This window comes from Pituophis catenifer, unplaced genomic scaffold (assembly GCF_029215685.1).
Source record: "Pituophis catenifer annectens isolate HBS135680 unplaced genomic scaffold, rPitCat1.0.hap2 SCAF_2, whole genome shotgun sequence".
Taxonomy (NCBI): Eukaryota; Metazoa; Chordata; class Lepidosauria; order Squamata; family Colubridae; genus Pituophis; species Pituophis catenifer.
In genome coordinates, this window is record NW_027256882.1 from 287984143 (window position 1) to 287999208 (window position 15066).

Below are 15066 nucleotides of genomic sequence, written 5' to 3' on the forward strand. Positions count from 1 at the left end.
AAAGCACATGCGCGGAAGGCCATGTGCATGCTTGGAAGGCACGCACACACACATTTATGGTGCTGGGCGAACCAATTGTTAATTCATGTGCTGCCCACTTCTGGTTCTAGTCCCACATTAGGCACAAAAGCCGGCTAGGGCCAGTCACCAGGATACTGTGACTTCTAGTTCCACTTTTGGCACGAAAGCCAGCCGAGTGACTTTGGGCCAGTCACCAGGAGACAGTGAGTTCTAGTCCTTCCAAAGGCATGAAAGGCAGCTGACTGACTTTGGGCCAGTCACCAGGAGACAGTGAGTTCTAGTCCTTCCTAAGGCATGAAAGGCAGCTGAGTGACTTTGGGCCAGTCACCAGGAGACAGTGAGTTCTAGTCCTTCCAAAGGCATGAAAGGCAGCTGACTGACTTTGGGCCAGTCACCAGGAGACAGTGAGTTCTAGTCCTTCCTAAGGCATGAAAGGCAGCCGAGTGACTTTGGGCCAGTCACCAGGAGACAGTGAGTTCTAGTTCCTCCTTAGGCACAAAAGACAGCAAGGTAACTTTGAGTCAGTCCCTCTTTCTCAGCCCAATTCACCCTTCAAGGTTATTATGGGGAAAATAGGAGGAGAAAGGAATATTAGGTATGTCCCAGTGGTGAAATCTAAATTTTTTTACTACCAGTTCTGTGGGCATGGCTTGGTGGGTGTGGCATGGCTTGGCGGGTGTGGTGTGGCTTGGCGGGCGTGGCTTGGTGGGCATGGCAAGGGAAGGATACTGCAAAATCTCCATTCCCTCCCCACTCCTGGGGTCAGCCAAAGGTGGCATTTGCCGGTTCTCCGAACTACTCAAAATTTCCACTATCGGTTCTCCAAACTACTCAAAATTTCTGCTACCGGTTCTCCAAACTACTCAAAATTTCTGCTACCGGTTCTCCGAACTACTCAAAATTTCCGCTACCGGTTCTCCGAACTACTCAAAATTTCTGCTACCGGTTCGTCAGAACCTGTCAGAGCCTGCTGGATTTCACCTCTGGTATGTCCGCTGCCTTGAGTTATCGAAATAATAAAGATGGGATATTAATAAATAAATAAAGAATAATACTAATGGCCCCCTTCATTTCCCAGTGTTAGATGCAGCCCCTGGCGTGACCCTCCTTAAAATATTGCACACAGAGCAAGTTTTAGCTGTTGTTCTCTCTGTTTTTACATTGCTGTAGTTTTAAGCCAGACCTCCCAATTTTTGCTGTCCTGCCTGATTTATTGTGTTTAGGTGCAAAACCTTCTGTGGAATCCAGAGTTTGGAATCTCATTCTAATGCAAGGCATGAACTGGTGGTGGTCTGTTGACTTTCCCTCTCTGTGTCTTCCAGTTTCCCCCAAAGTTTCCTAGAAATCAGCCTCCCCACCCCTCCCAGTTTAAAATTACCCTCCCTTTCTTCCTGGAGAGAGGTTGATATAAAGAGAGGGCGCCAGCGTTCTTCCCAAATTCTGAAACCAGGTGGCCACATTTTATTTCAATTGGTTTTAATTGAACGTTTCTTCATGTTTGTTAAGTGATCTGGTTACCCCATTGGCTTGTCAGAAGGTCACAAAGGGGGGATCCCATGAGCTCGGGGCGCTGCAATGGTTCATAAATATGAACCAAAGCGTCTGATCATGTGACAATTGGATCGGGGGGGGGGGGAAATCTGACAGGTTCTGGAGAACCGGTAGCGGAAACTTTGAGTAGTTCGGAGAACCGGCAAATATCGGCTGGCCCCAGAGTGGGGAGGGAATGGGGATTTTGCAGTATCCTTTCCCTGGAGTGGGGAGGGAATGGGGATTTTGCAGTATCCTTCCCCTGGAGTGGGGAGGGAATGGGGATTTTGCAGTATCCTTCCCCTGGAGTGGGGAGGGAATGGGGATTTTGCAGTATTCTTCCCCCTGGAGTGGGGAGGGAATGGGGATTTTGCAGTATTCTTCCCCCTGGAGTGGGGAGGGAATGGGGATTTTGCAGTATCCTTCCCCCTGGAGTGGGATGGGAATGGAGATTTTGCAATATCCTTCCCCAGGAATGGGGATTTTACAGTATCCTTCCCCTGCCATGCCCACCAAGCCATGCCCACAGAACTGGTAGTAAAAAATTTTTGATTTCACCACTGAATTGGATGTTTCGTTGGTCGTAAGTGTGAAAAACAGTCATAAGTTACTTTTTCCAGTGCCGTTGTAACTTTCCACAGTCACTGTTGTAAGTCAGATAGAAAACCAACTAGAAATATTGAAGAACAGAACTTGAAATCTGCTGGGGATCTCTTCGGACCTAGCAGCATATTCCACATGCATCGTGCATAAGAAACAAGTAGAGCTTTTATCATAATATTACAGTCACTATCTGTACAAGGCCACACCCTGCAGACACCTCTGCTCCCTTACCTTTCCTCTCTTCCAGGCTGATACTTAAATCAATTTACAGCAGCGTCTCTGAGTAGTTAAGCAAAACAATACAAAATAGAATAGAATAGAATAGAATAGAATAGAATAGAATAGAATAGAATAGAATAGAATTGGAAGGGACCTTGGAGGTCTTCTATTCCAACCCCCTGCCCAGGCAGGAAACCCCACACCATTTCTGAGAGATGGCAGTCCAGTCTCTTCTTGAAAGCTTCTAGTGATGAAGCTCCCACAACTTCTGAAGGCAACTTCTGTTCCATTGGTTGATGGTTCTCATTGTCAGAAAATTTCACCTTATTTCCAGGTTGAGTCAGAAATGGTGTAGGGCCGTGTTGGCGAACCTATGGCACACGTGCCACAGGTAGCACGCATAGCCATATCGGTCGGCACGCAAGCTCAGCTCCGGTCCCACCGGAAGTTGGCAAACGGGCCGTTTCTGGCCTCCGGAGGGCCTCCGGGGGTGTGGAAAAGGCCATTTTTCCCCTCTCCCCAGACTCCTAGAAAGGCTCTGGAGAGCAAGAAATGGGCCTTCCGGTCTCACCGGAAGTTGGCAAACGGGCCGTTTTTGGCCGCTGTTTTCGCCCTCCCCAGACTCCTAGAAAGGCTCTGGAGGCTGGGGAGAGCAAAAAACGTGCCTACCATGCCATCACATGCCAGGAAAAGGGGGAGCGTGGGGGGGTCATGCATAGAATTATGGGTGTGGGCACATGTGTGCGTGCCCCCCCCTGTTCCTGGCACACGATGGCAAGATGACCCTCACTGGTGTAGGGTCTCCTGTTTGGCCGGGGTTTGGACTAGACGACCTACAAATTCTCTTCCAACTCTGTTAATCTGTTAACCTCAAATTGTCCTATATACACTTCTAAAGAGAAGACAGCTATATCTTGCACACTCCCTTCCCTTTGCACGCCAGTTGCTGGAAGGGAAGCCGGTGCATACTCATCCCTTTCCATAGAATTTCTCCTTTGCCTGTCACGTTTTCTCCTTGCAAAACTCTACTGTTCTGTTTGCACAACTAGTTCATAAACCCTGTTAGAAACCCAACAGCATCATGTTACGCTAGACGATAAACTGGTAACGTTTAGTTAGCATTAACCTCAGGGTTTTGGGCGGCTTAACCCCTTATGCAAACTCAGTCCATTTGATGATTTACGACCCAGTATACTATGTCAATCCAGGAAATGGATTCATTTAGTAACGAGATTAAGCATGTCGCAATCCCTCAGGCCTTCCCTCCTTGCCAAAGTAACTGATTTAATAGCTGGGATGTTGATAGGTACAGCACAGACTGAACTGTGAACCCTCCAGAGTGAGATGGGCGGCGTAGTAGACATTTAATAAGTAAATAAATAAATATATTCATATGGAACTCCCTGCCACAAGATATAGACAAACAGTTCTTGGCTTATACATGTCTTTTAAAAAAGCTGATTTAGGAAGGTGACAAAAGGAACACCTGTCTTTATTATTAATGATTGGCACTAGATACAGGTAGTTCTCCATTTACAATCCCAATCGAGCCCCAAATTTCCATGCTAAGCTAGGCAGTTGTTAAGTGAGTTGTGTCCAGTGGTAGGATTCAAGTAATTTAACAACCGGTTCTCTGCTCTAATGATTTCTTCCAACAACCAGTTTGCCAAACAGCTCAGAAAGTTAACAACTGGTTCTCCCGAAGTGGTGCGAATTGGTTGAATCCTACCACTGGTTGTGACCCATTTTACGACCTTCCTTGCCACGGTGGTTTAGTGAACCCCTGCAGTTATTAAGTGAACCATTTAGTCATTAAACAAAGCTGGCTTCCGCTATCAAGTTTGCTTGTTGGAAGCCAGCTGGGAAGGTTACAAAGGGTGGATCGCGTGACTCAGAGGTGGGTTTCAGCAGGTTCTGACCAGTTCTGGAGAACTGGTAGCGGAAATTTTGAGTAGTTCTGAGAACCGGTAGTAAAAATTCTGACTGGCCCCGCCCCCATCTATTCTCTGCCTCCCAAGTCCCAACTGATCGGGAGGGAATGGGGATTTTGCAGTAACCTTCCCCTGCCACACCCACAGAACCGGTAGTAAAAAAATTTGAAACCCACCACTGACGTGACCCCAGGGCACTGCAATTGTCATAAATACAGACCAGTTGGCGAATTTTGATCATGTAACCGTAAGGATGCTGCAAGAATCGTAAGAGTGAAAACTGGTCATACGCAGGGGTGGGATTCAAAAGTTTTAGCAACCGATTCTCTACCCAGTTGCTGGGTGAGCGTGGCCATGGTGGGTGTGGCCTACTCGGCCTCCTGCACCATGGTGGTGGTGGGGACACATATTTTTGCCCTCCCCAAGCTCTGGAGTCTTTCTTCGAGCCTCCGGGAGGGCGAAACCAGCCTCCCCTGGGCTCTGGAGGCCCTCCGGAGACCGGAAACGGGCCCGTTTCTGGACTTCCAGAACTTCCAGGAGGCCTGTTTTTCACCCTTCCAGAGCCTCCGCGTGGCGCTGCACTTACCTGGCATCCAAAACGGGCCACACAGAGACTCCTGGGAGGGGCAGGGCAGGGTGGGCAGGTCTAACCATAACCCTAACCCTAACCCTTGCAACTACCGGTTCGGCGAACCAGATGTAAAATTAGCATCCGGTTCGCTTGAACCGGTTCGAACCAGATGAATCCCATCCCTGGGTCATACATCTCTTTTTTCAGCTTTTCTGCTATAGCTTTTAAAGGTCACTAAACAAATAGTTGTAAGTCAAGGACTAGCATAGGAATTTTGGCTCGGAAACTATCCAGTAGTTGAATCATGCTGGTAGGTAAAATAACATATCATATCAGCGTTTTTCAAACCTTGCTGACTTTAAGATGGGTGGACTTCCACTCCCAGAATTCCCTAGCCAGCATGGGGAATGGGGAATTCTGGGAGTTGGCTAGGGAATCCTGGGAGTTGAAGTCCACCCATCTTAAAGCCAGCAAAGTTGAAAAACATTTATCTAAAGCTATTATTGGCAATCCCCCTTGTGTTGGCCTGTCCTTAAAGAAAATCGCACCCCTTATTATCTGATTCCCCTTCAGAAAATCGGAGGGTATAATTCGACTTCCTTACAAAATGTTTGGTTTAATGAAAAGCTGAATTCTGCACCATGGATGAGCTCCGTAGCATTTATCTGCACCCGTTGTCGTCTCAGAAATGCTAATTTCTGACAAGCAGCTTTTTTATTAGGTTGTCCCGTATTCCTTTCGTATCCACGGAGCATCTCTCTTCAGCAATGCAACCCTTAAGAGACACAACGTACTACATTTCCACCCCATTGAACAAGTACTTAAGTTAAAAAACTCAGTTTGACTGCAGGTGCGTTCTCGATCTCAAAAGCATCCCAAAACCCAACAGAAATCATGAGAAATAATTTCATATTAGCCCAGATCCTTTGCGTACAATATATCCCTGATTTTAACCCAAAGAGGGTCTCCATTAAACCTCTTGAGAAAGTGCTTCTCCTCCTCTTTATAAGTCCACAATTCTTTTAGTGCCCTTAGTTGAGGACGAAACACAAAGCTGCAAACATTTCAGTTTTCGGCAGCTTCTCTGACAGCCGAGCTGTTTTCCTGCCTCTTATCACTTTCTACCAGTCGCTTGTTCTTGTCCCAAGAACGGGGGCAGAAAATTAAAGTTGGGCAGGGTGGCACCCAGCGGTCCCACCGAATCCAACAACCGACCCGAGAAGTTGGAAAAAAAACCCCACAACAATGCCAAACCATGATGGAGTCCCCTCTCCAGATTTTGGTACCAAGCGCTTTTTACCAAATTCTATTTTGTTTCTCTGGTTTAAATTTTTTTTTTTTTTTTTTTGCAATTTTCTAGTAAGGGTGGTAAAGAAACGGTTATCTCAAAGCAGTTGGGACTTCAAGGGGAGCTGCAGAATTTTAAACCTCAAGCTGCATTAAAGTAAGAATGTACATCTTCTTACCTTCCAGTAGTATCTGGTTAGGAAACTTTTGATGTCTCTGTCAAGTTTATTGCCTAAGGAGAGTGTGCAGGATCAGTGATAGCAAAAGAGCTTTATATACTCTGCAAAAAATCTCTGAGTCTGGGAGTCCTCCTCCTCCTCCTCCTCCCCCTCCCCCTCCCCCTCCCCCTCCTCCTCCCATGCAGTGAAGAAAGTTGGCCTGATATGAGCTTTCTAACCAAGCTTTTCCTGCAAAAACCCTACTCACCTCTTTCTTACCTCTTTTTTCCCCTTTCTGCACTTATTTTTTTCTTGCAAAACACAAACACCAATATTATATGAAAGCATATAATAATACACAGAGGAGTTGGCCACTCTCCAACTGCTTGCAAGTCTATTTGGTGTAAGTTCCAGGACTCAAAATTGATTAACTGGGGATCAGATCAAGTTATTTTGGCACTGCATATCAAAACAACTAGACACAAGGACAGTTTTTTCCTGAATGCCACCATTCTGCTTAACAACTAATTCCCGCAACACTGTCAAATAATTTACTAAGACTTTATTACTATTATTCTTCTCTTCCTTACTAGGATCTATCTGTTCCCACTTATTACTATAATCATGCTGCTTGTATCTTTCAATTATATTGTTTTTATTTGTTTCCTAGTACAATTTGATAGCTTATTAGTAACCTTGACTATCACTAAGTGTTTTATCTTTTTATTCTTGATGAATGTATTTTATTCTTCCTATGTACTCTGACAGCATATGCACCAAAGACAAATTCCTTGTGTGTCCAATCACACTTGGCTAATAAAGAATTCTATTCTATTCTATTCTATTCTATTCTATTCTATTCTATTCTATTCTATTCTATTCTATTCTATTCTATTCTATTCCATTCCATTCCATTCCATTCCATTCCATTCCATATTTTCTATTCTATTCTATTCTGTTCTGTTCTGTTCTGTTCTGTTCTGTTCTGTTCTGTTCTGTTCTGTTCTATTCTATTCTATTCTATTCTATTCTATTCTATTCTATTCTATTCTATTCTATTCTATTCTATTCTATTCTAGAAGAAGAAATGGCCGAAAGGAGATTGTGCTGATTAGCAATGCCCTTGCCCCAAAAGGACAAGAGGTTAGAAGGAGATGGTTCGAGAAACCCCCAGATGTGCTGTTTGTTGCATTTGTAGCACGCTTTTCCGTGGCAGTTCAAGAGGGATATAAATAGCAACTTAGACTTATATACCGCTTCATAGTGCTTCACAGCCCTCTCTAAGAGGTTTACAGAGTCACCCCAACAATGTGGGTCCTCATTTTACCCACCTCGAAAGAATGGAAGGCTGAGTCAACCTTGAGTCAGTCAGGATTGAACTCCTGGCTGTGGGTAGAGTTTGCTTGCAATACTGCATTCTAACCATCAGGGCTCCTTGAATTGAAGGAGGACAAGAATCTGTCTTTGGTTATCTCCCCAACTTCAACACATGGAGAAGACTTCAGTTAAGAGAGAGGAAATGGTTGAAGGTAGAAGTCTTCTTTAAATATTATTAGCTTCCTTAAATATTATTAGCTTTATGCCCTCCACAATATTAGTTAATACATATATGCAATTGGTTTGGGAAGAACTTGAATGAGGTTCTTCACCTCACGGAAACACCAGATCTGTGCTTGACCTGGTTATTCACAGCTTGATCTTGAGACAAGAGATCGATGGGCAACACCTTCAGGCCTTGTATTCAAAAATGAATACAAAGTAAAACAAAATAAAGTAATACTAATAAAATAAAAATAAAAATGAGATCATAAGAGAAAGAATCGTCATAGATCCAATCTTAAATTATGGCAAGTTAAGTGGTTTGCTCAGCTGGAGAGAATGTTTTGAGAAAATACACTCTAAGGTCTTCAGAAGTCTTTACAACTGGAGTCTTCTAACTTGGCCACTTTAAGACTTGTGGACTTCAATTCCCAGAATTCCTCAGCCAGTCATACAGGCTGGGGAATTCTGGATGTTGTGGTCCACAAGTCTTAAAGTAGCCAAGTTTGGAGAACTCCCCCCCCCCCACATTAGATCACTGTTTCTTAACCTCAGTAATTTGAAGGTGTGTGTCAACCATCCCACTCAGTCACCTAGCAAAGAAGCTCAGTCATCAGCTCATGAAACTTGGATAGGTGAGTTACAGCCATGACAATGTGTGGGCTTCAACTCCCCAAATTCTGGGAGTTGAGGTTCATGCATCTTCATATTACCAAGGTTGAGGAACACTGTGTTAGATCCACCCTGGGGTACTCGATCAACCTGAGCGTTGAAGGCAAGGTGTGGATGGATGCCTACCTGGGCTTCCAGCCTCTTCAGTAGTGGCCTACTTTGACAAGGGTCTTGGGCACCTGCTGAGCATTGCTGGTGCTTACATTCAGAGTCATAAGACTTGCATCCATCTGGTGAGAGGTGAACTGGGACTAGGACAGAGGAAGGTCTGAAGGGACTTCTATCCATCTTTGCTAGCGTTGCACATACTCTAAAGGGCAGAGAGAAGGAAGTCAAGGAAAGACTCTCAGCCCTGAGTTTATGATTTTATAGACTCTAGATCAAATGCTCCTAATGATGTTATTTCGTTTTATGACCAGGTTGGGGAAAACAACTCAACTATTCTGCTCAGAACTGAAGAAGCTTCTTGGATGAGAAGCTAAAAATCTTCAATGAAACACCAGAAAGTCCAGTCGCCTCTTGAAAAAGCATCTTCGAGTCAACCATGACCTGGACGACTGAGTATCTCCATAAAGGTTCTCCCCAGATTTTCTACCTTGTCTTTATCCAGACACGTGATGAAAATGTTTGCCTCTTTGGAACCACGTTTTTGCATTCTGACCATCAGACATTAGCTATGAGCAAGTGGGACATTTTCAAGGCTTCATGGACATCTCTGGCCTATTTTTCTCTCTGTTTATCGGAGCCTCAGGAGTGAGAGTGCTTTTTCCAAGGCCACATTGTCTTATCGGGCATCTTTCTTGCTTGGAAACCTTGAAACAGCAATTTTGCTAGAAGTGGAGGAAAGTACAAAAATGTCAGAGCCGTCCCTGAACATGACCCTGCGTAGATAGGAATATGTGACACAAAAAGGGCTGGGATATGTTGATAAATGCGTTCGTGTATTGTGTTAAACGTGCATGGTTCATTGAAGTGGTTCATTCCTCCAGAGAGAATGTGTCTTCGTTTTATCTCCATCACAATAACCCTGTGAGATTGCTTAAACTGAGAGAGGTCACTCACAATAAGTAGGCCAGGTCAAGAAATCTCCAGAAATCTTAAAAGTGTGCTATTGATATAAGCCAGTGATTCTGAACCTTGGCAACTTTAAGATGAGTGGACTTTAATTCCCAGAATTCCCTAGCCGGCAGGGGAAGTTTCATTAAATATTTACGGGACCGCCTACTACCACAAATAGCCTCCCACCGGCCGGTACGCTCTCATAGAGAGGGTCTCCTCCGGGTGCCGTCAGCCAAGCAGTGTTGACTGGCGGCCCCCAGGGGGAGGGCCTTCTCTGTGGGGGCATCCACTCTCTGGAACGAGCTCCCCCCGGAGATACGGAGGATCCCGGATCTGCGCACCTTCCGCCGTGCTCTTAAGACCCTCTTATTCCAGCAAGCCGGCCTGGCCTAATTTTTCTCCCCTTTCTTTTAAATTTTAAATTGAAATTTTAATTTGTTTTAAATTTATTGGGATTTTAATTGTCGTGGGCCAATATTATTTAATTTGGTTTTAAATTGTTTTTAACTTTTGTATTTCTGTATTTTATCTTGTGTCTGTTCACTGCCCTGAGTCCTTCGGGAGTAGGGCGGTATACAAATTTAATAAAACTAAACTAAACTAAACTAAAACTAAATCACTGAAATCTGCATTTGGATAAATATATGTAGGGTGTCAATCAGTGATGGGTTGCCTCCGGTTCAGACCGGTTTGCAAGAACCGGTAGTAAAACTGGCCCACCACTCCGGATGTCATTATCTGTGATCTGCGCATGCATGTGTGAATGAAGCAAGGCACGCATGTACGATCCCGTTGCGAACCGGTAGTAAAGATAAGTAGAACCCACCCCTGGTGTCCACCCTGAAGCGAACCTGGCTGGGGCCATCTTTGAGGTTTCAGGTTTGCCACTATAGATGGAAGCGGGAGGGAAATAGTTAACTGGGGTTTTACAGTCAAAACAAAAAGTTTTCCTGTGGGAACCAAGGTCATTCCAACAGGTGGCTGGGAGAGGAGGAGCAAAGTAACCAAGCAACTGGCCAGCACTTCTATTGGACCATGAGACTGATGGAAAAGGGGAAAACTTTCTCTTTTAACTGCGTAAAAACCGTGTGTAAAAAGGGGAAAACTTTCTCTTTTAACTGCGTAAAAACCGTAGAGTCGGTTTTCACCAGTTGTGCCAATATGATGTATCCATAAATTTGTTCTTTGAGGAATCTACCTGTCTCGGAGTTCTGCATTCTATGGGTGCATTACTTGGAATGCTGCCATAGATTTAGAGTGTCCTCTTGCAAAAACCTAAATGGCCAGTAGATGGCTTCAGACTAAAGAGTTTTCTGTAGCTCTTTGCTGCCATCTCATGGTAGTCTCAATTTATTCAGGCCCGATATGGTAGTTCTACTAGTTGATTTAGATTGCACCAAGCCATTCTTTAAATATTTATAGGTGGTCTTTGACTTACTATCATATTTGAGTCTGGCAATTATGGTAATAAGTTGTAATAATTGTAAAATGAGTCATCGCATGATTGATCTGATTTTACTACCATTTTTTTTGCAGTGGTTGTGTGAACGCCATGATTGTTAAATGATCACTGCAATTATTAAGTGAAACTGTTTGCTATGGATATGTTTTTGTCAGAAACTAGAAGTAAATGCCTGTTTTTTTTTACCCCAAAACTTCCTAAATCACAATCACGTGACCCTGGAGCACTGCAAACAGTTGTAAATGTGGGTCGATGGCTCATGCCCAAAATGTGATCACGTGTCCATGGGGATGGGGGGGGGGGGTTGTTGGAACTTTGGATCCAGGTTTTAACTAAGCTTTTGGAAGTGGGGCCTGTCGTAACTTCAAATGGTTGCAAAGCGACCGATCATAAGTCACGAACTACCTGTAGGATGAAAGGTAGAATGATATTTCAGGATTCTTTGGTCCCGTTTCATCGTTGGAATGGACAAGAGACCAAGTTATCCTGAGAGATGGAATTTCTCTGTACGTTTGTGAAGACGTGTGGTGGAATGTGTGGATAAAGAGAAGAGAGGCTACCTAGGAAACAATTAGATAAGAGAGACAGGAGCCCTAAGTGGCTCAACACTCAGAGAAAGAAACTTGGAATGACCAACCCTAATGGATCAGGCTGCCAAAAGGGACAGTGAGAGATTGGTACCTTCAGAGTTGCAAGATTCTGTCAATGTAGACCAGAGGTGTCAAACTTGATTTCATTGAGGTCCCTATCTGGGTTGTGTTTGACCTGGGGGGGGGCATAGGGGGCGTGACCAAGGTGGGTGTGGCCAGGGGGCGTGACCAGCTTGGCATCACTCATCAAGGCTTCATTTTCGCTGGCAGAGGGCTGCAGGAGGCCGCCTTGGCTGAAAACAGAGCCCAGGCAGCAGCGGTGAAATCCACTTATCTTTGCTACCGGTTCGGGAACAGGAGCACGCGAGAGCGTGCATGCGCTACATGTGCATGCACCACTTCTGCGCATGCGCAGAATCTTCTGCGCATGCGCAGTAGGTAAAAAATGGGACGTAATGACATCCTGGTGAGTGGGCACTACCGGTTCGGTGAGCCGGATAGAACCGGGCGGATTTCACCACTGCCAGGCGGGCTGAGTACGGCCCTCCCAAGCTCCATTTTCGCTGGCAGAGGCACCGCGGGCCAGTCGTTCACTGTTTGTAGGGTGGCCCTGCGGGCCAGATCCAGTGGTGGTATTCAGCCAGTTCGCACCACTTCGGGAGAACCGGTTGTTAACTTTCTGAGCAGTTTGGCAAACTGGTTGTAGGAAGAAATCATTAGGGCAGAGAACTGGTTGTTAAATTCCTTGAATCCCACCACTGGCCAGATCTAAACACCCTGCGAGCTGGATCTGGCCCCCGGCCCTTGAGTTTGACACTCCTGATGTAGCCTTACAATAAAATAGAATTAGATCATCGGATCATATTTATCTGGGAGGGCTGACCGAAGGAATCCATCTGACCTTAAAAGGAAGGCAGTTGTCCTCTTGAGAAGTTGGTAAATTGTCACGATGTGTGAAGAAAAAAAACAATTGGTAGTTTGGAAGAGCAAGACTTGAAAAAGAGATGGAAAGAGGGGAGGAAGATTTTTAGTTGACATTAACTAATAACGTGAATCATCTGGGATAGGAGGCTAAGTTGATTACGTTAGTTTCGATGACGTTATCCTTGTGTGACTGTACATTCTGTTGAAATCCTTCAGTAGTTTAGGAACTCACCCGGGAAATAAACAATTGCATGAATATTCACGTGGATTTTTGTTAGCCTCCAATGCAACCATTCGGGGGGCATAATTCGTTTTTGCAATATTTTCCCCGTAGAGAATGTATTTGGGGGTATCTTCTCTATCCAGATATATGACAACATTTCACAGTCTGAAAGCTGCACGAGGGATATGGAGCATGCAAATCAAGCATCGAATGTCCCCCCAGGTTCTGTTCGTATTATTGTTTATATCTTCATACTGCAGAGATCTAAAGGAAGAGACTAAACCAAGCTTGGTGGAACACTTACAGATAAAGATGGGAATTGTTTAGCAACCAAGGCTTCCAATTTGCATTTTTAAATGGGATCTGTGGCCTCTGGGATACGGTTCGTGATACAACATTGCCTCCAAAATTCAAGCTGTTTGGATACTAGTAATTCAAGGACTAAGTAGATATATTAGACCTACTTTGATAGGTAGGTAGCGGTGAGTCAGATTTAACCAGAGGTGGGCTTCAAAAATTTTAGCAAGGGGTTCTCTGCACAGTTGCTGGGTGGACGCGGCCATGGTGGGTGTTAGGATATAGTTTGAGCCTAACAAGTTGTCCAGGCGATATATGTGTTCTGTGACTTTAATATGAATATGTATCGTGTGACTTTAAAGTTTTCCTGCTGATTCATTGTAATGCTGAGTCATGCTGTAATTAGATAATCACTGGTTGTAAACGTATTTAAGAAAGGTACTGTAAAGTATTCAGTTGATGATAAGCTACCATAGTGTGTGGAGTTGCTATCATTGTGTTATCATCGGTTGGATGGATCTGCTACCATCGTGGTTTGTGAATCAGAGTGAGCTTGTTATTCTAACCAACTACTGTTTGTGTGGTAAGAAGAGTTTTTGTATCACTGGACTGATTTAACTGGGAAAGACTTGGATTGATTTAAAGACTATGAGATTGTTTTTTCACTATAAAGTCAACTTTTGATAAACCAGTTTGCACATCTCTTATTCATTGCTCTCAGCAACGTTTCTCTGTGCTCTACACTCTGCTGGTTGGTAACACAACAACAATATCCTTAACACTGGGCATGGCCTAGTCGGCCTCCTGCACCATGGCCGGGGGAGGGGGGGCATTTTTGCCCTCCCCGGGCTCCAGAGGCTTTCCTCAAGCCTCTGGGAGGGTGAAAATGGCCTCCCCAGGCTCTGGAGGTTGGAAACAGGCCCATTTCCAGTTCCCTTCCTGAACTTCCAGTAGGCCCGTTTTTCGTCCTCCCTGAGCCTCCACGCGTGCCCTGCATTTACCTGCATCCAAAACAAGCTACGTGGGGACTCCTGGGAGGAGCAAGGTGGGGTGGGCAGGGCCAGCCAGGAGTGGGATTTGGGGGTTCTCCGAACTGCACAGAATCTTAGCTAGAGTTTCTCCCGAACCCCTGCAAACCCCCAGCAGCCCACCCCTGGATTTAACCCCTTAATTCCTTAAATGTGGGGATAAAAAAAAATACAATAGAGTCATAAATCTGGAAGGAACCTCAGAGATCTAGTCCAGTCCCATCTTGTCTTGTTACCAGGGATAACCATCAATCTTCTGAGGAACTTCCAATGATCTCCTTGAGCCTCTGCATCCAACCTAAAATGTCTTCTTCTCCTTCTCCTTCCCACATCCTTGTCAGGGTTAGTCATTTTTTTAATGCTTCCAGTCCTCAACTTACCTCCACAATTGTTGCTAAGTGAGACAGTTATGTGAATTTTGCCCCATTGTATGAACCTTCTTGCTATAGTTGTTAAGTGAATCACTGCAGTCACACGGTTGTTAAGTGAATCTGGCTTTTTAGGCAAGTATGTTTGATTCTGGCAAACATAGGGTGAGATATTAGAGGTTGCAGAATTCTTTGTGATTGTGTGACATTTTGGTCACTTTCTGTAGCAGAAGAAGAGGCAGAAACTGGAGGTGGAGTCAAGAGAGGAATCAGTCTAGAGTCATTGTCAGGGTTCCAATTAACATACCCAACGCAGTCAAAACTCTGAGGCCTGGATATTCCTCAAGGTATAAATTTATTAGGAATGTCATATTGGCACAGCTGGTGTAACTCGACTCTGAAGGTCCTGAGGTTTTCCACACCCAAATCAAAACCCAACGTTCTTACCCCCAAGTCACACGTCCATCACATGGTCCAATCAAGTCACAGTCCCAACTCCGGATGGCTTTAGTCCACGCCTTGCCAGCACGTGGTCTGAACGTCCTTGGCTCCCAAGGAAAATAATGTTATTTTGGCTACACATT